We start from the raw sequence: 26,171 nt of genomic DNA, 5'->3' as shown, positions 1-26,171 counted from the left end.
GAAAGTTGAGAATGAGAATGTATTAGAAGACTGCTGATAGACAAAAATGTGTTCTTGTTCCCATTGAAACTAATAGGATCAGAAGCTATCCTTAAAACAGAGAAGGTGATATGCTTTTTGAAAATAATGACAAAAAAGGGAGAAATAACTGAATACATCACTTCAGACAGAGGCAACGTTTGTCCTTGTTATTTCAGTGGGAAATTAAATTAAACAAGGTATGATACTAATCCTAACTGTAATTTTTTTTTCCCCAATATGTGTAGGATTATGCTAAGGAGTTGAAACCTAAACGAATTAAGGGAAGTGGGTAAGCCTTCTTGCATCTGTAAGTAAGAGGTTGTCATCAATAATAAGGAAGATAATTCACAGAAATATTTGTGTATCGGTATTAAAAAACAGAGATGTGGAAAACTCAGCCCATTCCTAAAGCCATTCTGGAAGAAGAAAACCAAATAAGTGGAATACTTGATGTCCTACATTTAGAAGAATTTCTTAAATCACTGTGTGGCATGATAGATTTAAAGGTCCATGAATGATCAAAACATTTGCTATACTTAGGTATCTTTTTAGGTCTTGATACTTGACTGCTATCTTGTTACTGTTCCTACATTGAAACTATAGTGATTAGAGGCTTAGTGGGACAAAGGCTTATTACAGGTGCAAATAGAAAAAAAATAATCCTTTTTTTGTTAATGAATTAAAAACAAGCCACAACCCCCCCCAACAAACAAATCTATACCCCTGATAGTATGCTGATATCAAGTGTACGATGATACACTTTTCTATGCCTGAGCAGAGACTGCAGTAAGATGTTGAATGCCAAAATCTAAATTAAAGTACTATCTGCTGACCTTTGAATTGTTAGTACCAGAAAAATATATAGTTGTAATAACTGTGCTTCAGTAAGTTAACTTGCTCATATTGAGGCTTACACCTGAATTGCAAACGAGAGTTGTATTGCAATGATAGGATTATAGTATTAGATTTTTCCCTGTCTGTGGATTTTGAGAAGAATAAATATATATGGACAAAGCTACTAAAATGCACAATGAATGGAAACAACCTAAAAGCTTCACACTTTATTAAAACCAAATAAAAATATTTGCCCATGTGATAGCTGTAAAATTTGAAGTTCTCTATAAACAGTACATTCAGATTTGGGGTTGATTTGGTTGTGACTGCTGTTGTCCCTAATGCTGCACAGGGGTTTTTCCTGGCTACCTGAGCCTGTTCTCTGGATTTTAGATTCAGTAAATGGTCTGGCCTCACAGAAAATCCAACACTTTTTTTTTATATATATATTTTAGAAGCCTTCAGTCCCTCTAGTGTGTTGTCTGTGGGATTTTCTTCATTCTCACGAACCGTAAAAAGATTTAATTTTCTGGTAATATAAAAAACTAAGTTTATGTATCTTGCAAAGTACCAACCCAGGCAAAAAAATACTATAAATGTATACCAAAGAAAAGACATATCAAAGACTGATATTTCCTCAAATTTATCTTTCTCATTGGGTGAGGTATAGTCATCCGATGAATTGAAGCATATCCTTGTTCCATGAAAAACTTAAAATATATTAATATTTTCTTAAAACTTCATTCTGTATAGTCTGTAATTCCTTCTGGGAGATATAAACAGTAATGTGAAAATAAGTCAAACTTCTTATGGAAAAGACATTGCTGATACTAAACATCAGTTGATACTAACAGTGTAGTACAGATGAAAACAATATCTATATGTCCATGCTGAAGTCAAGGTCCAACTGTATTGTGTCCTCTACAAATCAAGCACAGTGTCTACCTTAACAAGATGCAATTTAAACAGAGAGCAGATTTAGCCTTTAGTAAACTAGAAGATAGCTCTTTGATAGCACTTTCTCATTCCTTTACTCTGAGCAGCTATTTTCTAAGACTGCAACTATAAATGCAAAACATACTGCTAGCTGATTGAAACATTGAAAGATGTTTAACTCCTGATAGATAAAACTCAGAATGTCTCCCTACATAGACTACAGCAAGGTTTGCAGGTCCATTTAATTGTGAGATTTCAACTCATTCTGAAACTTTGTTATAACTGCTCCACTTGTGTCGTTACAGAGTGTGAATGTGAGGTTTCAACATATATAAAAGTAGGCTTTAGCTCTTGTACTGAATAATGCAGTCATTACCTTTAAGAAGTAACAGACTTCTAAGCCTGTGTATGTAGTGCTAGACAGGGACACAAAGCTGGTCAGATGACAGTGTTCTACACTATAATTTAGGCAAAATATTTTTTTAGTGATTTTGTGAAGAAGATATCCATAAGCTATGATTATTATTACCTGTGTGTAGTTTTGTTTTTCAGTAAAATCACTTTGTCTTCTATAAGAAATAAAACAAATATTGCCTTCATGGAGTAGAGACACCAAATATCAAGGCCTATGCAGGCTGTTTTGGTTTTGGACAAGTAGATGCTGTTGAGTCCCGAATGTGTCTTAGCTTAATCAAGGAACTTAAAAAATTCTTATCACTCTGGAGCAGAGATCACCAGAAAGTTCATTGAGGCTATTTTGTGTTTAGAAGATTTTTGTCCAGAACCGATCTTTGCTTCTCTGGAAATAATCTATGGTAAAAATTAATAAAACAAATTAACATCTTTAGTATTAGCCATGACTTCCTCAAAGGAATGGCATTAACAATCAAACAGCAGCGGATCTGGTTAGGAATTTGCTGGTAAAACATAAATGTCTGAAAAGATGGATGGTAAATAACAGGGCAGAATTATCCTTCCTGTTTACCCCAGTTTCACAAAATGGTATTGAGAAAGTGAAGGAAGTGCTGGGAAAGATTTCTAGGGCTGAGGGTCCAAGGGTGATCCTTGACACATTTGCATTTGGGACAGGGGGAGGTACAGCCTCCTTTCTGTATATTATAAGAAGATCTTGCTGAATGGTGAAAGATGCATCCTAGTCTTTGATCCCCCACCCTAGAACCGGAATTACACTTGCTATGGGGGTTTCTTGCATGTTACTGAAATCAATCTCTTGAAAATAATGCATTGTATTTTATTAATTGTCTTCGATAGCAACTTGTCGTCTGATATTGAATATGCTTGCTTAGTGAGAGAATGGGAGAATGTTTTCCACATAAGCTCACATAACATATCCCAATCATATTAACTACTTTTGTTAAAAAAAAATTGAATAACCCCATGAAATACAATTTATGATAAAAGATGGATTATCTCAAAGGTAGAACCTTTTTTTCTTTTTTTGAATGATATTCCCCTTGTCGTCTTTTGTTATCTTCAACCCTTATTGTGAAGTTGAAAATACCAGCCACACAAAAATGAAAGCTATGACTTTTTAAAATGATCAGGAGTGCTATGGCAGTGATTATTAAAGGACTTGGATGACACAAGAAAAGTCACATATTTACTATCTGTTTGTGTACTTAGAGAGCTAACTGTAGAACTGCAATGTCTCAATTGTATGAGTGACTGTACAGGGGGATGAAGGCTGTGCAAGAACAGACCTAAGAAGCGTAAAACATCTGCAGAAACAATTAATTACAGGTCACATTATTTGATGGAACATCCCAGAGATACACGTACACTCAGCACATGTGATAAAAGTATCAGAATGTATGAAAACTGAGTTTAGAGATTGATTATAGCTTTAATAGTGTTTTACATGATAATTACTCTGGGCATATCTCTTTGAAGATTTTCCCTACCTCCTTCATTTTAATTTTTTTTGTTGTTGTTGTTTTAAATTATGTAAATAGACTGTTTTGGCCTTTTTTTTTTTGCTTTCTGTTAAGTAGTTTCCCACAATGACTCAATTCAGAAGCCTAATGGTGATGCTGGCTACACTACTTGCAGTGAGATAACATTTATACAGGACAGGCAGGATACAGACATACTTCTGAGCTATGTGCAGTCTTAACAAAATGACTACATTTTTCACCTGTGATCAAAATGACCTAACTAAACATGTCAACAACAACAGGGGGTTTGAACGGCTAGTGGAACAGTTTTATGCTTGGTTCCAGTAATTTCTGTAGAATAATTATTTGTCTGATCAGCAGAATGGAACTAAGGAAGGATAGTAAATGTCAAGTGTTCTACCTTTTCTATATATTTGTACAGTCAAAGCATGTAGCATGTTTTTTTTATAATCTTTGGCTCTATCAAAACAAGCAGCCAGATGGCAGTTGGTCCATGTTAACTTGAGAGGGGAGCAGCAGAGGTCAACTTTCAATATCTGAAAGCTTCCTTTCTGTTAAAAATTAAAAATAAATAAATAAATAAATAAATCTAGAAAGAAAAGAAGCAAGCAGGCAAGCAAGAAGGCACCAGTTAGCTATGATTTTAAAAAAGGCTTTCATTGTGATGTTAATGCTTGTTTTGCTGGCAATAACAAATTAAAATTAGGACGATGCTTGGCCTATGGGAACCACGGCATGCAAACTAGACTTTGGCATTGTTCCCGCCAAAATTTCTAATGAACTGTATAGGAAAGTGTAAATAATAGATTTTTTATTACAGTTTCAAGCAAATATTTAGAGATAGATGTTCACATAGAAGTTCACTAAGGGCAGGTTCATAAAAGTCATCTTTTTGTACTGGGAGAAAGGGAAACAGTTATACACTTCTTATTGTTCTTTCACTATTGAGACTTCTGGGCAGTAGGACATATTTCTTTCTCTTTCCTGAATCACCTCTAAGTTTCTACTATATAGTGGTTGTACATTGCTTTTACAGATATGGTTGTCCTTCTTGGGGAGCTTAGCCACAATTTTTTATCTTGAACTGAGGGAATGTATGTACTTTTGCAGGTTAGCAACAATCATAGCTGAAATTTGTACTGAATATATCTTCTCTGATGTAGAGTGTATGACCTGTTGATTTACTGCTGGTGCTGAAACTCTCATTCCGAGTGGTTCTTGTAATGAATGATACAATTTTTTTACATTAGTCAAAAAAAAGTTACAGTGTGTTTAGGTACATATGTGTATGTGTGAGAAACTGTTTTCCAGCCTTAGGCTTTTCCTTGCTTTGTTGATAGTTCTGCATTTTACACCAGGTAATTGTTAAAGTGATTTCATGCCTGATGATGCACATATGTGCAGTGTACTTTCTTCATTTTTTGTTTTATTTTTAATGAAGGAGTGGGACACATCATCAGTTTGGATTCTATTTAATTTATTTCCCAGGGTGTATTTAAGTAATGAATTTGTCTTGTTACATAGTGCAATCCAACAATAACTTGGAATTGTGTCTACTGCTGATATGCAGTAGTTATTAAAACTATAACAGCAATGTAAAAACATCTTTGATCTGCGTTTTTTTCCAGACTTGTCATCTTTGTACCAGCTAATATTTTCTCGACTTCCTGATATTCCCAGTGTGCAGGTCTTCCACAAATGGAACCAAGCATCCCACTGCCACTCAGTTTGATAGGAGAACACCATGATCTCCTCGTGACAGCAGTCGTCCCTAGGAAAATGAAACAAGCAGGTATGACTTCTTGGCTGGTGCAGCCATGCAATTTCATCTCCTGTCAAGAGCTTACTGCAGTGTGTCAACTCGATTTGGACCTTAATAAGGTATAGAAACAGTTATTCTCTCTACAGTTACTGTCATTTCACTCTTGAGATTGCAGCAAATGTCCTGAGTTTCATGTCCTTAATGATGGCATTGCATGTTAAGAAAGCCACTAAAGTTTCATAAAATGAGCACCCTGACTTTGTCAGTTGCCTGCAAGAGTAATTTGTGTAGGCTTTTTCATCTTTCTTTGTAAATGTGGAAAGGTCACTGAAATTAACCGTTTTGATGTGAAATGTTGCTTTTTAATCTATCAACAGCTAGGGAAGGCTGAATGCCACTTTTCATATTTCACAAGTCACAATCTCAGCTGTCGTATCTTATGCGCAGTAACACTCCTTTGCCCACCTTTCACAAAAAGGATCAGAATATCTTGGAAGGAGATTTGGGCTTTTTTAAAGATGAGATAACTTGAAATAATATTGAATATCTTTCAAGCAGAGGTTTAGGCACACATCATCCTTGACAAATCATGCCCTTTGTAGGTCATGCATGTATATGGCTTTAACTTTGGTGACTGTCTTGCTGGGAAGCAGTGAATAAAAACTTCAACTTGTTGTTGCATCAATGATTCACCTACTTAAAAGGTGGGAGGCTTCTTTCACAAGGCAGGAAAGAATCAGGGCAAGGTGTCAGGCAAAGAAGTAGAGAGGCAACACTCTGATCCTCTTAATCCAAAGGGAGAAGCCTGGACTTACTCCACGAAGTGTTGATGTGGCAGTGGATGGAAGAGTTAGGAGAAATAGATGATTATGTAGACAGCTATCAAAACACCGTCCAAAAGAAGAGCAGCACTATTTCCATGTACTAATTATGCAGTTGGAGGTTGCATCAAGAAGCATTCGTTAACTCCAGGAACCTCGCTGTTTGTGTTTGTGGATGTTCTGTTTAGGATGCTGGAAGGTAACTTTTTGGCTGTATTCTAATAGGATTTAGGGTGGTTTTTTGCCAGATAGGTGAAGACACTCTGTCTTCTGAGTTGGATGCAGTCTGTGACTCACTGTGTGTTGACTTTTAGGAAGGTGATTTTGTGTGTGTAGGGAGTAAGCCTGCAAAAGGTGTGAGAAAGGACTGTCTAACACATAAGTAGTAAAAGGATACCTGCCCCGTTTGAGATTTTCATTTTCCAAGCATTTCATAGATATATCAGAAAAATATAATGTATTTAGATAATAATATATCACAGTGTATCCAGAAGAGCTCACTTGAAAACCTTTTTCCCCTCTTTACCTTAAAAAATTATATCTCTTATTTCTAACAATTCTAGTAATTTGTAAAACTCAAAAGCTTTGCACATGTATCTGACTGGGGATGACTCCATTTGGTATACTTGATGTCAGACAAGGTTTTGCCAGAGACAGGTTTCTGTTAGATTCTTCAGTCTTTGAGGTGAAGTCACATACTACTGCTTGTTAGATAAGTTTCCTTATTCGATGTCTGCTCTTTTGCCACCTTTCACCAAACTCTCTTAAAAAAAAAAAAAAAAAAAAAGATAGACAACCAACTTGCAAATGCAATCACAAATCATCCTAGGCTTCCTTCACATGTACATACATACAGAAACTTGCAGATAATTGAAAGAAGTTTCTTAAAGTTGCTCAGTCTTTCTCAATTTTTCTTCCTCCACCACCAGGCAAACAATTTATCATTCTACCAGACCTGGTTTTAGCTTTTTTTTTTTTTTTTTCACTTGAATAACAGCCTTGTAGTAACATAAATATTGTAAGACCATTTCATAACTATTAAACTTTTGAATGAACACAGATTTTAACAAGAGTTCTTTAATTGCCCAGGTCAAATGGTAGACTGCTAATCTTTACATGAACTTTATTCTAAGGAAACTTGTACATGAAAACCTTTGCTTCTCTGCTTAGGTTGAACCAGAGGACTGTTCTTAATATAAAATTGGGCAAAGTGTCCTTATATTCCGAAGTGATGGAATACCAGAGGTGGCATTCTGATACCAGGGGATTTTGTAGATGCCATTTTCACATATTTTTACATGAGTAGGTTTTGTTTGTTTGTTTGTTTGTTTTGTGGGCTCTTGTCCAATACTACTGTTAATGTTTATACTGGTAGTTTAGGAGATAACTAATTGTTTAATTTTGTTTCTCTCACTAAGGACTTCCTCTCTTACTGTAGCAAAAACCACTGGCATGTAAAGATAAAGCTTGTGAAATGGAGACAGACAGGTTCCTTCCACTGGCAGAGGAAGGGTGTATTTTCACAGGAAATTGTTCCATAATAGCACTGTGGTTCTTCAACCACTTAGAGAGATGAACCACAGTCAATAGCATTATAATCTATATATCTTGGTATATTGTGAATACATTGACATTTGCAAATAATCTTTTTTAGGAAAGTGTAAGGGACTATGTATTACACAGTAGTTTCCCTGAAATGTGAGGAATATTAAGTAGAATTGCATAGGAGAGATTTAGAAGGTTAGTTCCTTGCTCACATAAATTATTCTGCCTAAGACAGACATAGTAAAAGTAATCTCTGTTCCTAGTTTCTTTCCTTTCCCATGTCCTTCTGTCTTTCTCTGCACTGCACTGGAGACAATATCCTTTCAATATTTTTGTTTTTCCTGGCTTTCACATTTGTCTATCCATTCTCAGTCTCATTTCTGTGAAATAAAAAAATTTAATAAAAAAAACCAAACAGCCTTCTGTCAAGTGAATGGTAAAACTGATATGATGGAGCAGCAACCACCAGTGTGTTGTGGAGAGATAGCTAGGGTGACAATCATTTAACACAGATCTGTTGTAACCACAGTCCAGGTAACTGTGCCCTTGGGTAGAATTATCCATTTAGTTTAAAATATCTGGAAGGTAACTTTCCATAGATACTTCAGAAGCATTACTCCTGCTGTGAGGCCCTTTGCTCCCTAATGGCGTCATCTGCTTCCTAAATGTCAATGCAGTGTTTGACTGCTGCCTGTACTTTGATTCTGTACAACATTACTCTATAAAAGCTAAAGGTTACTGTTCTACTGGTGGAAAGTGTCTGAATGATTTGCAAGAGCAAAGCTAAAATCATAAAAGGAAGGAACTCAGTAGATCTGGGGATGGCCTAAGACATACTGGTTTAAAATTAATCAAAAAAGCCGTTCTAGCTCCTGCTCCCCCTCTCCACCAGCATAAAGGTTGGGAAAAATAGAGGAAACAAAAAAGAAACCATTTCTGTATGAGACAGATGGTTTTTAAAATGGTTTGAAGATACAATTAAGTATTCTTATGGCGGGATATCCCTTTCTGCAACTTTTCTAAGTGTTGCAGTTAAACTACTGGTACTGAATATTAGTTTTGTGTAGATAGCTAAAGATTTTGTGTGTGTGCGGTTTGGTTTTGGGTTTTTTTTTTAGCCTGAATACTTTAGGTTATATTGCATGGGAAATGCAAGTTCTTTGAATCTGATGATCTAGCTGTTTATAGAGCTGAATAGCAAACTTTAATACAAAAATTAGCTGAGGCACAGTTTCAGCAGCTACTTTAGTGCATGCACATCTGATTATGACAAAAGAAAATACACTTTAAACTCTGCAACAAGCAACCATATGGAATAATAGCTGTAGGGGTCTGCAAGAGAAATGGTGTTACATATCTGAAGTTTTCTTTTCAGCTTCTATTCAGATCATTTATATGAAGCTGTAATTCCCTGAGGAGTCAGGAGCTAGTACTAGGGTGTCTGGTATAGACCTGAGGCAAAGCTGTCAGGCGCTTAAGGAAAGAACAGTCCTTCCTTATGAAAGGTAGTCAAGTATCAATATTGAATATTCAAATTTCAATATTGGATGACTAGAAAGAAGTTGGCTTCCTTGCCTCTGGTCATCTGTGTCGGTAGCAGTTAAGATATTGTACTAACTTGTATTAATGTATTCATAAATGTTGGCTTTAAAACCTTTCCTTGGAAGCCATCTTTTGAAGTTCAATATGAAATTTCCAAATTATTGAAAGAATAAAACAAACCCTTTGACTACTTAAGTCTAGAGTTTAATTGGAAGCTTCAAACAGGTGAGGTATTTCCTGTATATACCCTCATGATTAAAGAAGGAAAGAAAAAAAAAACCTGCTATCCTTTAAATTGCCCCATAATCTTCTGTTGCTTTAATATTATACACAACTTTTAGCATACAAAAGTACTATATCATCTTCTATTGTGTAAACATATAAATGGCTGCGGACTGCCCAGCATGGAGATCATGAATACAGGAAGTAGCATATAAGCGACAATTTTTGATTCTAAGTTCTCTGCCGTATGTGGGATTTCAGTGGCATTTTTTTTAAGTTACTGTGTACAGATTGACTGTCTGTCAAGCTGAGTCACCTTCCACAAAGTCCCTCTGTATACTTTAATGAATACTTAATAAGGCAAATCATCCTGTGTCTGACAGGCTACCTGTGCTGTGGTAATCTGTGCAAGCCAGCTCCTTGTTTCTCTTCCCTTGCTCATTTACTATTCTGTCTCGGTGGTTGAACACAAACCTCCCCTACTGCTGCAGCTTAAATGTAGCCAGTCACTTTAATGATCTGACTAATGCTCAAGTGCAACAAACATGAGGATAAACATCCTCTGCCAAGAGAATCTGCATCAGCTCCTATTGTGCATAGGTGTGAGCTAAGCGGTGGTTGATTTCTTTGCTGCCCAGCACTCTGTACCAGCAAATTGTGCCTGTGGCAGTCAATGCATGCTCTATGCCTTTTACATGCCATGCTAAAGTCAGAGGCAAGACTGTTTAGTTTAACTAATATCTAGTTATTACACAGTTTTCTCATATTTTAAGATTGTTTCACCCTTTTCCTTCTTTTGAATTGCATTTTTCCTAGAAATATCTTTGCAGCAGCAACAGTACCTTGCAAGACTGACAGCTAGAGATGAAATGCGGTGTTTGATTTCTCCCAACATCTGACATTCTGTGCAAATGCCAGTGTGCCTATTTGAGTTCACTTAAGAATGTACGTTCTCTCTTCCCTTCCTCTCCGCCCCCTGAATATGCAGGGTGATATTTAAGAAAACATAGTTCTTATATTAAGTGAACTTATGGGTGATTAAGAGCAAACAGAATGTCAAGAAAAGGTTATGGGCTAAAATGTTTCTCATTGTAATTCCACATTTTTTCAGTAAACTCCTTCATCATGTTCCAATAAAAACAGCCTGCTGCATAGAACTTGGTTTCTGACATTCTGTGTATCAGTTTTTTCCTAAAACAATAAAATATCTATTCTTGGTTTGTTTATTCCTTAAAGAAAAGTAGTTTACCTGAAGCCTGCTATTCACTTTTTAGATAAATTAATGGTGTTTTGCCCTAGATCTTGAACCTCTGCATCAGTCAGAGCAATGGGTACCTTGGTCTCTGTCATCAGGCTGAAAATCTGTATTGGGTCACCTGGAACAATCTTCCCAATAGTTACAAAGGCAACCTGTAGAATGTAACCATTACTTTCTCAAGAAGCGAGAGTTATTTTTTTTCTGTGGGAAATCATGCAATGTAGCAGCACTGCAGATTTTGACAGTTACAGGTGAAATTTTTTACAACACTGTATAAGAAACCTATTAAAACTTTTCTTATGATGAAGGTGAATAATCTAATTAATATGACTTATTGATTAGCCCTTATTCACAGGGACAGTCCACCATCCTCCCTCTTTGGGAACTGTGTGTTCCTGCTCTGCCTCTTATGCCCGCACTACTGCTTGTCCGATCTGATGGTGAGACAGTGCAAGATGATAAAGGGGAAGAAAAGTATTTATTTTTTGTAGAGTTATTTCTCTGTTGTTTAGCTTCCAGGATTGGCTTGCCATACAGTCAACTTGGTACTTATGCAAGTCTAAAGAAAATGGAATGAGTTCCTGGTGGGGGTCTGGGACTGGGACAGTGAGGAGGCAGGACCACCACTTCACACAGCAGCTGCCTGCTAGATTGATTTGGTAGTACTGTGAAACAGCACCTCTGTGCAGAGCCTTTCTCTTGACATTTGTCAACAGCAGTAACTTTCAGCATAAATTACCTTTGATTACTTCACAAGCTATGTTTATTTTTTTCTTAATGTTTTGGCAGTCCTCAGAAGCTGTTAATTTAATATTGATCAACCAACACAGTGATCTGGCTTGATACATGATCCTAAACAGTGAAATTTAAAAAGTTACATGTCCTGAAGTTAATCAGGAGTACTAAGCAGAATAGCAGTAGCGATTCCCTTTCGTATAAACTAAAAGATGTATTTTCTTCCCCAGATAAATCAAATTAAATCAAGACTTTTGTTTTCAAAGTGGGAAAACATCCTTTTAGTAGTGGTTACTGTATCTTGCCTGCCTCACTTTTCATGCAAAGTCTCAGTTTACAACATAGGAAATTCAAACTGATGAGGCTAATATCCTGCTAGAAAAAAAAAAAAAAAAAAAAAAAACAAACAAAAAAACATTTGAAACTACAGAGTAATAATGCAAAAAAATTGTGAATTTTAATAAACCATATTTAGAGACTAAAAGTTAAAAAAGAAGCTAATTTTATCCTACTTATTGCCAGAAAAGGATAGTAGATACAAATATACCTCAGAGAGAATGAAATTACCTGATGATCACCCATTGAAACCTGTTGTGGAAAGGAACTTGAATCAGTATCTCAATAGATTGCATGGGAATACGTGAAGCAGAATCTTAGAGATTGTAATGAACTTTTCTGCCATGTGGACAAACATAAGTTCACATGTATTATGGTGCTGACATTAGAACACAGTGTATTATTGTGTTGGCTGCTCTCCCAATGGTGCTTTTATAACATCTTTGTTAATTTTATTGTCTCTGCTCTCAGAGCAGTGATTATCTCCTATGTTTGTATAGCTTTTACCATGTGTTAAACTCTGGCTCAATAGGTAGAGATCCTAGTATAACTAGAAAGTAATTTTGGTGTTTAAGGGGTTTGGGTATGGAATTGAATGGCCAGACTTTACCAAAGCCCTGTTGTTACACTCGATGGTTCTGGGAACACCATTACATCAAATCCCATAGGCAGTTGTCCAGACCTTGATGCCTATGCAGAAATGAATGCCATGTAAATGAACACATGCTGGTTTTATCCTAAATCAGGAAACAATGACTTCTACATCAGCTTAGGAAAAGAACTTTCCAAAGCCTCAGTAAAGAGACATAAACATGATTTTTTTTCTTAGTTAATTATGAAAAGACTTGCTAAAGCTTGTCACTATATATTAGATTTTTGTTTTGTTGAAGAATCTCAGCACTTTTTCTAACTTCCCCATTTTGGCAAAGACCTAGGTTATTTCTTGGCAAACAATACATTACCTAAGCAAAAAATGCTATGTACTACTCAAAAAAAACCCAAACAACAAACCAAAAAACAACCCTCAAACATCATCTTCTAGTGAACTACAAATCACAGTTTTTTGTCCCTTTCTCTTTGCTTTGTAAGCCATTAAAATGTGTTTGTTTACTTAAATGTTTTCTCAATAATTAAAGGAAGGAAGATTGTGTTTTCTTTTACTTTGATCAAGTGTTAGAGTTAATTCCTTGCCAAGTGTACAAATATGGCCCTGCAATTTAAAAGGAAGATTATGAATGGGGCTTTGCCTGGTATCTTCTGGGAAATGTTCTGAAAAAAATAAGCCTTGTAGTTTGTGTCAAATGTTAATGGTTTGTTTTTAAGAGCAACTTTTGTGAACCCCTGTGATTAAACTATGGTTAGATAGAGGTAATGCCACTAATAGAGAGCAGCTGGGCTTGTTATAAATGCAGCTTTCTTCTTGTGGCTAGGTTATAAACTTTGCCCTGTGGCTGGTTCTGCTCCAGTAAATGCAGATACTTTAGTTAGCAATGGAATTTTCATCTTCTCTTTGCTAGATACTGGCTGAAGCCCATGTATTCTGATGAGAGAAGAAACTTGTTTTGTTGCTGTATATCACATAAAACAGTTGGAGTTTTATGTAAAAGATAATGCTAAATTTTCCCAAGAGAAGGGAGGGAAGAAAAGGTTTCAGGAGGGAGAGGAGGGGCTCCTTTATAGCTGTGTGGCATAACACGATTTGCTCAATGATGTAATTATTCTGTCCTGTACTGTTTTTCAGGTTTGCAGGTGCAAGATGTCTCAGAATCTGGTGACACGCATGCTGTGATATAGCTCTGTGTCCCCACTGTTTTGTTCAGCACTTGTTGGCTCTAAAACTTTTTATTGCAGCATATGGCTGTCTGATGTTAGCATTTCACCGTGGACAACGTAATGAACTTCCAGCAGTCTATTGCTCCCATAAGCCTCATGCTAGCTGAGCAGTGGTGAACTTATCTGGCAAATATAGTGCTTTTTCAGAAAAGCTTGACGTGAATGCCTGGAATGTGAACAAGGACGCTCTCCACCCTCCCTTCCCTAATAAAAAATGCAAAATCTTAGGTTTTATTCAAACTATCCTTAGGTACTGGCTTTTATTTTTAAAATATTATTTTTTAAAAATATTTATGTTTTGATTGCTTTGCTATCCTTTCACCAGAGTAGCAGAGGATCTTCTCCATGGTTTTCATTTCTATTCTTAGCTCAGCTGGTGAGGTAAAGGATCACAAATTGAAATTTTGAAGTTGTGGTCTAATGCCTTAATGATAATTATCCCTATTACTTTTTTTCTGTTTGTTTTAATCATATATTACGTTAAAATTTTTTACGAGCTTTTGAGTGAAATGATAAACTGTTTCTTCTTACTTTGATCTATTCTATTCTGCTTCTATGACTTCCTATATTTATGGGCTACGTTAAATATTTTGACAAATTGATAGTGTTTAAAATTGTTGCCAGCTGCAGACAAACACTAAAGATTTTGGAAGTTTATTAAACTGCCATGGAACCTGCATAGCTATGTGTATTTCTTAAGGGGAAAAATACTGCATTGTTTAGAAGTGTAATTTTTGAAATTCATCATCTATTTTTGGAAAAAGGTACAGAAAGTTCAATGGATGAACTGAAATCTGAAGATAAATCATGGTGATATAACTAAGTGGAAGTGAGCTATTTATATAGGCTTCGTAAAACTGTATATATAGGCTTTGTAAAACTGTATATATTTGTGAAAATAGATCAGAATATACCCATTGGTTAACTCATTTGAGCAATTGGTGATTTGGAGGAATGTTATCATGTACTGCCTGGGTTATGAAACTGGCCTGAAATTTTCACTATTTCAGAGATGCTGTCATACTTTAAAGCCAGTAGTGGTGTGGTAATGTGTCTTTTTGATAGTATTAATGTGAAAGGTAATTCACAGTTGCTTTCACATTGAGCTACAACTTTCAGCCATTTCTTTAATATTTTAGGAAATTAAAAAAGAGACTTAGAACTATTTCAATGCATGCAAGAGGAAGGATCAACATTAGCCACTCAGAAGAAATGTTCAGAGGACAAGGCCACCACTCCTTGCCTGACATTTTCTTAAGATTCAGTCTTCCAGTAAAATCTTCAGAAATTCCAAATAATATTGTTTTAATATTTTAGCCAGATAGGACTCAAAAATTCCACCTGTCCATTACGTCCAGTCCTTATTGTGTAGTCACCGTGTTTTATATATTTGTTTTCATAAATTCATTGATATTCTTCTCAAAAACTTTTTGCCATTGCCGCTTACCTGGGAGTCTGTTCTGGTACCTGAGTGCTCTGATGGTTAGCAGTATGACAATTTCTTTGTTAAATGCATTCTTGGCTTTTTTTTTTTTTTTTTTTCTCTTTTTTCTGTTCTTTAGCTTAGTAGCTTGAATTCAAAGTATATTTAGAGACAATATTTAAATCCTATTTCTGTTCATCATAGGTAGTGCTTATAAAGCTTAAGTCTTATTGAGGTTTCTACTATGGCACAAATTTAAAACCTAGGAAAAATAGTGTTTAGTCAGACTGTAAAGACTGAATTAAATTAACTCCTTGATGGTTGATTTCAGCTATATAACAATTTTGCTCTGAACCCATGAAAATCATTAAGTGTAATTTGAGTGCTGGAGGGAAATCTAAGGATGCAGTCCAATGATGTCAAAATTTTTAAGCATAACAGCCTAAGTAGTTGCTATGAAAAGGTCATAGAGCTGCAAGCAATATGAGTGAACAGATTGCCTGTACCACTCTGGACCATTTATACTGTGTAGGTAATGAAAAAGACATTGGAAACTACTGCTTGAGGAGCTTCTTAGGTTCACTGAATCCCTAGTCAAAGGACAACATTCATATTGATTCCAATGGCAGAAGAAGAATATTCAGTTTTGAAAGTATGTTGTCATCTTGGTATCATACAATATGTATGAGCTTTATGGAAAGATCTCTACTGTAATAAAGATTATTTGTTTTTATGTTAACTGCATGCTAATGTTGACTATTAGTAGTACTGCTCTAAAGAACAACTGAGAAACTGCAGCTGCTGGTCTCCCTTTCTAATGTCTTGAAGTGCTGGATAGAACATTTGTGGTCAAGTGAAGCCAGCTAAGTTATTATATTTCTCGTTTCTGTTAGGGAAATAGTCACTGGAATAATTAGGAAATACCATGTCCTGCCAAATTTGAACTGGATACAGCAGGTGTTGCTCAACAGATGGTCTAGGGATTCTGAGGAAAGACCAGGGTTATAAAAGATGAAAAGCCCGAGAAAGACAGTTTAAATGAATAATCTAGTATAGTTTTTAAACTATTGCCGTAGCTTGTTTAGCTCAATAGAGAGACAATGGGGAATATAATGGCACTACATTGCTCTTGACTGTACTTGTCAGGGCAGTGAGCACCCTCTTCTTCTACATCCTGGTGTTTTGACTGCCTGGTCCCCAGACGAAATTTGATATGGCATCTGTACGGCCTTGAGTTACAGAGCTGTCTGAGCAAGAGGTTTCCAAAGCCTTGTTAGACACTTGTCCCCTTCACTTGGGTGATACTTTTAGACTCAGGCACTCGCCATTGGGATCTTCCTGAGCAATGGTCAAGGTCTCCTTGTGCCTGGCCACGTGTCTTGCTGCACCTTGGCTTCCTGGATGGCTTTCAACCTGCCTCATCACTGTGGACTTCTCTGGAGATCACTGGTCTTCATCTGAACTTCGCTACCATCCTCAGGCTCACTCTACTCAGTTTCTGTGGGTACCATGAGTCTGTACTCTTGCCAATGAGAGTGCTGCCCTGCTGGGCATGCTGTCACCCACAGCTGCCATCTTGCCTTACTTTACCAAGCAACCCTTTTCTCCTACTCAATTCTGATAGCTGCCAATATGTTTTCTTTTAGCATAAAGATTCCCTGTTTACAGACATGTTGGGGTGATTTGCAAAACAGAGAATTTTTCAATAGCATAGTTTTTCTTCTGTGTTTTACAGTTCCACAAGAGAAATTTACTGTGCTCTGTCAAACCTGCTTCAGCAGGGGAGTTGGACTAGGTGATCTCTAGAGGTGCCTTCCAACTCTGAAAATTCTGTGATTCCGTGATTCTGTGATAAGTCTGTTCCATCCCCTGATATTTGAGGTCAAAGTATGTAGTGTCTGGTCCTCTTCCAATCATTGAATCAGGCTGTGTGATGGGTACAGCACTGTTCTGTTGTTTTTTTTTTTTTCTTAAATATTTTGAATATTGGCTAGCAAAAGAATGCATGCTAGAATATAGATGTGCTTCCACTTCTCCGAATGGACTACAGCGCTCCACAAAATCATTAAGGTAATCATGCATGCTGATGACTGTGCCCTTGAAGCAGACATAGCAAAACGTGCATCTGATTGTGAATAAATTGGCATAACCGGGAGATAGCTAGCACTCAATTTATACACTGGCCTTGGTGAAGTAAGTTGTATATAGATCCATAACTATAGCTGGAGCAGAGAGGATTAAAGGCTCCTGCAGATTAGCCCATTTTGCCCTCTCATAAGGCACTGACAAATCCAGAACCAATGCCTCTTTGGTTAATGTTCAGACAAACTTTGGATACAGTGTTACCTGAACGTGTGTCCTCTGTTTAGCTGCCAATCTTACCTTTGCTGCTGAAGGATTTATATGGCTTTTGACTGCGTTCAGACTGCATGCTATTTTATATATAATGCGGCAAGGTATAATCTGCAACAATAACATCTTGGAGCACTGCAGGATCCTGGACATCTGTTTTGTGGGCATATCTGATTTATGGGCATATCTGATTAACAGGTATTTAACATGAGAACAAAAGACTAGAGATAGAAACAGTAACAAACCCCACCTACATACACAAACATTAAGGCACAGGAGACAAGGGGAACCAAAAAACAGATGTCTCAGGTCACAGATTGAGGAAACACAACTGAAGGAACAACTCAAAGCCTTGGAGATGCTCGAGCAACATTTTGTAACTGATAAGTGGGGGAAGTTTATATATGAGATATTTGAGGAGTCTTGTGGGATTATGTGAAATTTACCATGGGATGTTATAGACAAAATATGGGAATGTACAAAATTTATTCTATAACTTTTAGAGGAGGAGCCAAAAGCAGGGAAAGGGAGGGATCCAGGTGTGTGGGAGGAGGAACAAGCATGGGGAAATAGAAATGAGGAGGACAAAAGGCAACAGCCACATTTTAACTTTCTTGCTGGTTGCTACATTTGTCTCTCTGAGCTCTGTAGTCCATCCTTAAACACTACTAGTGTCGAATAGACTTGAATACCTAATTTATCCATCCCATCTCTTCTTGCCTGCTCTTGCTTAGTGTAGGCACATTCAAGGAATTAAGTAGTTTTGCTGTTAATCAGTAAAGGCTTCTTGGTGATCAACTGGCATTTCATGAGCCTCATAAACTTTTGTTGTTATTCTTTTCCTTAAAGCTAAGAGCTAATTAGTACATTTTCTTGTGCTTTTAGTGATATGGCAGTGGAGATTCCAAATTTTCTTGTTTATACTGGCAGAATATATTCAGAGGTATGACATGCATTTTTTCATTCTAATTCATGTAGTAACTAATAGAAAAACTAGTAGTTTTTCATGCCATAAACCACCAGCATGCTTATGTTAACTACTAAGACTCTCTTGGACACTCTTATGTATTCAAGCAAAATGTTGTTCTCAGAGTGGTGTACTTTCTTTCTGTTATTGGAGGTGGGGGAGAAAAGCATCTTCTATATGAATTCACTAGCACACCTGGGAAAAAAAAATTAACTTGAACTATCAAGGACCTCTGTGCCTCTTGACCCCTAAGTAAGTAAAGCTCCTTAGCAGCCTTTCTGTGTCAAGAATCAAGGTCTTCCTCTCTGCAAATTGAAGAGCTGTAACCTTCTGTTGCTAAGTGATCCATGTCAACTACATTTTGCTTAAGTACATAATTTCTCTTAATTCAATTGCAGGATACTGTAGCTTTTATGGTTTGAAATCTAGCTATCTAGCTTTTGACTGGACAAACAAGTCTGACTTATTTGCAGTCAATATTGTCTTTGTAAGTAACAACTAACTTGCTTTATTTGACAGAGTTTTCTCCATTATTTCGCTTTCATTAACTATTCTACCGGCATAAAAGTAAATGAAGAAGAGTTGTCTTACATATGCAGACCTGAATGACAGTATGGCCAAATTTTACTTGTGCTACTTACAGCATCATTTGAATAATCTAAAAGCATTATGGTCTCAGTTTCTATGCTAAAGAACTGCCATGATTACAATCTACCTATTGACCAACACTTTATACTATAGCAATCCTTCTCCAGAACCCAGTCAAATGTTTAGAAAAATACAAACAGCTGAAAATGATAATGTATCTTTCAACTGAGAACTGTAGGGTGCTCTCACTCAATTGATTCATATATATCTAGATCACAGGGTAGGAAATATAACGTGTCACTGATGCACATTGGTGCAATTCTGAAACAAATACAAACCCTGCTTAGTGTTTGGTTTTTTTTATTAGCTTGAAGTGCAAAGATTTAGATACAATATTATTTTTTCAGTGATAATTTCACTAATGATGTCTGTAAAAAGTTTTTGGGTTTGTTTTTTTTTTTTTTTTTTTACTCTTAAATATTATGTGGCACATAGCATAGTCTCAGTCTAAATCCCAAGTTATTCCTTGAATGAAAAAGGTTCATGGACCAATATTTCTGTGATCAAAGGCTGGCAGTGGGCATTTTATTAGCTTATAAACTTAGGGAACTTAGGCAACACAAATACCCTAATTTTGTTTGGGTTTTTTTTTTAATATTTTTTTTAGATATGTAGGAGTACAGAATACCTTAAATAAAATATTTAAAGCTAGGTTGTTGGGTCTGGGGGTTTTTTTGTTTATTTATTTATAAGTGCCCAGGTGTAGTTCTGGTCACTGGTCTATTGGATTCTGAAAGCAACCCATCTTGCAGAAATGTCAGGTGTTGTATAAATAACAGAATTATTTGCCTTTCTTGAAAACTAGAGTAATTGCTTTCTTGTCTCTCTGATCGTGTTTTCTGTGCAAGACAATCTTGTAGACTGCTAATACTTGTCTAGTCATACTCAAAAAAAGCTGTTTGAAGAAAAGGGAAGATTGTGTATCAGCATCTTTGAATGTTGCTCTTTTAACTCATGATTTCTTTAGTTGTTTCCTTAAAAATTCTTACTTTTAATTTTTTTAACCGTCATTCTTCCCTATGAGTCTGACCCTGTCCTAATTGTTAAGACTAATGTTGTTACTTTTCTGCTTTAGGTAATCAAACACTGGACAGATGTATACCTGTGTTACCTAGAAATTAATGCCATTACTTTACATACCATCAATATTGAGCATATAGCAACAGCAGCGTTAGGGCGATATGATGCTGCTGGATAGAAGCACAGTAAAGAAAGGTGAAAAAAGGTTCTTCTTGTCTTTCCCTTGCTCTTCTCTTTAGAGAAAAGCAAGCAAAGTGGAGGTATGGGAGTTTTTTAAACAACAAAATGTCCAAGTCAAACTTTTGAAGCCCAACAGAATGAAAGGAAGGATTTCATGTTGTGATTGCAGAGAAGCTGTATAGATGAGACCTGCATGAAGGCAGAAAATTCAGAGTATGTGGATGAGGTTAAAAAAAGAGCAATTTGAGAAAGAAAGAAAAGATAAACCAGAATTTCATTATATAAAAAAAAGGAAAATACCAACATGATATTAGAAATCTGTGTTGTAACCTGGTCTTTGTTTGAATAAATGAAGCTGTTCTGTTTCCCGCAGGGAAATTTTTCCTATAAGGCAGTCATCCTCACAGATGCACAACAAACATCTAGTGGCAAAATTTTTTATTACCATGCAGGTTCTGCATATTTCTAGATGGTTCTAGATATTAGCACACAACACTGTACAAAATCTAGTGTCTTCATGCAAGTAAAGTATTAATCCATCCTTTGTAAATGTCTGTTCTTGTGAATGAATGCACACACTGTAAAGACAGTTGAGATTTAGTATTGCATTTCATACGACAATACTTAAAAAGAGGAGCAATACCAAAGATGCATCTGAATTTAGTCTTTCTTAACAAAGTGACTCATTCTTTCTGCTATGATATGCATCGTATATGTTGAGTCAAAAGTGCTGCTTGTAGCTTTTAGAAGAAACTGACATTACCATGGAGACCAAGGACTACAAGAATGCACATATAGTTTATAATTTTGTAAAAAGTTTGTATAAAAAATACAAACCTAAGACTTGAGAAAGACTGAAAATACACAAAATTTCAGACTGAAATAAGTTGGACAATCTGTATTTAATTGATTGTGGCAAGGATGGAAAATCTAAATTGAGGGACAAGAATGAATATGAAGAGTCAAAATTTGAGAAATGCATTCTTGTAGATGAGGAACTGTCTTCACAGGTTTTTGGAATACAGCACTGTGTATCTGATTGTCAAGATGATGAAAACTGGTGGCCTACCACAGATGTCAGCAAAGTATGAGCACGCCAAATGGATGTGTCCTGAGAGTGTAAGCAGAAAAATTTTCATAGAAATTTTCATAGAAAAAGAGTGTATTGTAGAGAGTCTTATTACCTTATCTTCTCTCACTGTTAGTCTGTTCTTAAGAACAACTATTTTAAGAAGCTGTTTGCAAACAAATGCCTTGTTATACTCATTTGTAGTCCTGGAAGAAAAAAAGAAGTGAAAAACAAAGGCAGTGGTTTTCAGAATAAGAGGCAGCATTCACACAAACATGGTCTGACCAGCCTCTTCTCTCTCTGGCACCATGTATTGCACAGTAATTTGGGCCTTACCATAATAATAGCTCAAAGATAAAATGCACTAAATGCAAATCTTGTTATGCAAGTATTGTAATTTTATAAGGCACATGGCCAAATTCTTATGAATACATAATCAGTAGAAGCAAGGGTTAGCTAGAATAAATATATTTCCTTGCTTGGAATAAAAACCTTAATATTAGATTGGTTATAGTGTAATTTCATGACAGTTACTGCTTGAATTACTGTGTGGATCTTTCTGAGTACAGATGATGAGCTTGGACAACTAAAGGGATACATGGATAACAAAGTAAATGTTCTCCTGAGAATTGCCTCAGTTGCTGAAATATATTTATAGTGCATAATACTTTGCTTGGTTAAACCTGGGCAGAGTTGGAAATGTAGTGTAGCTAGGTTTCAGAAGATGAGTAGGTATCCAAGATGCATCTAACATGCAAAGCTGGTGTCCAATGCAATTTGTCTACAACATTACCCTACTGCAATTCTAGTACAACTCTTTCTGTTGAAGACTATTTAAAATTAATAGTAATGGAGTTCCTCTGTTTTGTAAGAGGCTATGCCATAGTTCTTCATTTAATGCAAAGCACCAAATAGAGAAAAATGACAGCTGGAAGTGATGACTACAGCTCTCTCTATATGTTTGCTTCATTTTACTTTCAGCTCACGTCCCGAGAGAGAAAAAAAATGCAGATTTTTTTCTCCAAGATTAGATTTCAAGCAGGAAATTCATGACTTGCTAAAAAGGGCTCTGGTTAGGTCACCATTGCTAGATTCATGTCAACATTTGATCTATCAAATTTATTTGCACAAAAGATGATGAAAGTAAACTCTGAACTTGCAAAACCATGTTATTACGAAGTGATTATATTAATTACACCATCAGATGTCATGTTTTTCTGTCAGGCTTCTGCTTCATTTATAATGGATAAATTAGATCAGCTTTGAGGATAATAGAAGCCTGTATAATATGCAAGACTCCTGCTTTCTTCCTTTGCTGAAATTGAAATGTACATATCATGTAAAGCACAGGATTGTAGAGAAAGAAAGGACCTTCATGTTATTCAAAGGGCCATGTGCTGTCCAGGAGAACGGGATTTATTCCTAATTTTTCTGAAGCTAATGGTCCTGTTTGGGTCAGATTTATGATATGAGTAAGATGCAGCTATACTGGCTGAAGCTGAATGCCTAAAATTGCAATTGAATATGCAGCAAGTGAGCATAAGACATGCTGAAAGCAAAGAAAGAACAAAATTTCAAGGCCTAGCTGTTCAGCCTGGCAACCAGTTATGGGAGATGCCTGTTCTACAAACACTATCCTAAAATATCAATGCTTTGTTCTCTGGGTGTAAATTGTTGATGAATTGTGCTTATCTGTACTCTGAAGATGAATAATAAATAAACAGAGCAAGCTTTCTTAACATATGTATGAATTCCAGGTATAGAAAGAGAAAAGAAAAACACCCAACCCCCGCACCCCCCAAACCCACCCACCTAACATTCAGTGAAATGTTTAATACCTATTATGAATGAGGACAGTACCGCAAAACAGCATAACACCACCTAATTATGTTCTCAATGTGGTGGTCATTCTGAGTAAAAGCAATACTTGATAATTTTACTACCGGGGTGCAAGATTTTTTAAAAAATCTAATACTAAACCTTTTAGATAGGAGGCTTACTTTACCTCCATAAGTATAAATCTCATGAAGTAGTTTAATATTCCTATTTAAAATGTAGTAATCATAACCCTTGCAAACTTGCTAATTGGTACCAATCAACTGATGTCTTAAAACTGTTTACTCATGAACGTCTAATGAATGTTCAAGATTATTGCCAATACCTTGCAGCTGGTAATAAAGCTTTAATAAGGCTATGTACGTTTAAGAAGTGGATGCACTTGATAAGATTTCTTTTTCACAAACAGTATAAGTTTTTGCTGTAACAATAGACCAAGGCTAAGCATACATAAAAATTTATTAGTTCATGCACAGATCAAGGTACCTGAAACACAACCATTGCCCTGAGCACACATCAGATGAATTAAATAACACATGCCACATAAAACAAGCTGGCCTAAATTCCTTTTCAGCCTCTGTCATCAGCTAATTCTGGATAACCTGGGGAAGCAGGGTGTAGGGGGGGAAGTACTGATGCATACTGAGGCGGGCAAGACTGGATTACATACAAAGGTGAATGCTACACCTAGTGAGAGACAGAGAAAGGTCTTAATCTGCAGTTAGAATTAGTGCTAACTCACTTCTAGTGCTTCAAGAACACTTGCTCATCTACACTGGTGTCGACTGACATTGGTATCTGTCTCTTTTTTCATTCTGTTTATTGTTTAAACAATCTATAAGGGCTGTGTGGTCCTCTTCTGGTCAAGCTTGCAGATTTGCCAACTTCTTTCAGGAGCATTTACTTAAACAAGCTTCTTTTGGCTGGAAAATGCTAGCACTGTAACCATGAAAATTGATGCAATGATGCTTGACTACAAGTTCTATTATGCAATACCAAGATCCCAAACTCTGACACTTTTATCAGCTCTGTTCAGCATCCTGGTGAGCTGATGAAGAGGATTTTGGTATTGTTCTTTCAGCAAATTCTCTGGATATTTTGGAGAAGGGCAGATTATCAAACCCAGCACAGGAAGGAAAGAAAGTACAAAAATCTTGGTAAGTAAGCAGTTTACAGAAACTGTTTCTTTTCCTTCTAATTTTACTAAGCTGTTCTTCTATTTTGATTTTTCATTTTTACTGGAAATTCTGGGAGGTGAAATATAGAAAAGGACCTGTTGTCATTGATAAAAACAGAAAAAGTTTTATTTACAGATCAATGCTAGAATATTGTTATTCTTTCTCCGTATTTAAATATTATCTAAGTACACACAGTCTTCAAAAAGTTTGTGAAAAGGGAGCTTTTAATTAACAGAGAAAGCAGAAAATGTGAGCCGTTTCTTCCTTATATAATTGTCTCCCCTCAAAAAGAATATTTAAAAAAAATATTTAAAATTTAGTATTCTCCCAGTTTGACATAGTTCGTGTTCTTCTTTCCATTTCAGTGAATTTTAATCTTTTTTTAGTGAAGTGTTACCTTTGACCTTAGCTCTGTTGAATTGTATTTTTATCATATACATTCACTCAATTTCCATTTTTTAGTCACAAGCGCAGTTCTATCAAGCAGTTTGTAACATGTGCAGATTCCTCCATTCACCCATTACAGAAGTATTTATTCAACTGTATAGATTTTCTTTCTTTTTTCGTATATTGAATAGGAATGGATTTCTGAAGTCCTTTTCTGAAGTACAGTCTTGCTGTTTCATGCTCACCACTTCAACTTTTCCAGCAATACCTACAATTCTTTTTTGTTTGTAGCCATTTAAACTTCTCTATTCAGATATAGCCATTACCAATGCGGTTTTTTGGGGTGGTTTTTTTTTGTTGTTGTTTTGTTTTTTTTGTTTGGGTTTTTTTTTGCTATTAAAAGATGCTGTTTCAATTGGGAATCAAGAATTAAAATTTATACTTTCTACACATACCTATTTCTCCACATACAGATCTTTGCTCCAATTTATTGCTTCCTTTTATTTTAAAACCTGTTCAGTATTTTTCACTGGAAGAGTAGACCATAAGAATCATTGAAAAAAAATAAGTTTAAAGGGATCTCAGCAGGTCATCTTTACCAACCCCCGCTCAAACCATGGCTAACTTCAGAGTTAGGTCAATTGTTCAGTTATCACCCAATAGAGCTTTGAAAATCCTCCTGGGTAGATGTTTCAGAGTCTCTCTTGAGAACCCCTTCCTGTGCTTAACCTACATCACTGTGAAGAATTATGTCTTATTGAAATATCTCTGATTTATTTTTTGTAAAATTTATTTGCTATTCACAGTGGAGGTTAGTGAATCACTTTATCAGCGTTATCTTCTGCACATCCAGGAACTTTTCACGTTGAAGTCTTGAGAGTGAATTACATTGATGTCTGGGAATCAGCACAGACGTAGAGAAATTCTTCTGAGTGAGTGCATCACTTGCCGCTACACATTGACCTGCTAAACGTTCCAAGGGTTTACTCGGGGCAATAATTGGAATTCATATTAATTTAATTGGGTTTTTCTTCGAAAACATCTTTCTGACTGATAAAATTATACTCAAAATTGCACAAAGTGATTTTAGTCGTATCATAAACAACACCTGCAACACTTTCTACTCCTTATCTGCTGCTGCAACTCAGACTTTATCCTGTAAGTATCAAGGACATGCAGCTTTAACTGATGTGACTCTTTTTTGGAGATGCTGTGTTTCATGCATGGGATTATGTTCCTTGCTCCTGAAGAATGAGCTTGCATCACGTTCATTTCATTGGTCTCATTGGGCAGCAGCCAGAGAGAGAAAGGACATGCTGTCTGTCTTTCTGGTTTTGAGTGTACTGCAGA

This window comes from Numenius arquata, chromosome 4 (assembly GCF_964106895.1).
Source record: "Numenius arquata chromosome 4, bNumArq3.hap1.1, whole genome shotgun sequence".
NCBI lineage: Eukaryota > Metazoa > Chordata > Aves > Charadriiformes > Scolopacidae > Numenius > Numenius arquata.
Note: the sequence above shows the minus strand (reverse complement) of the source record.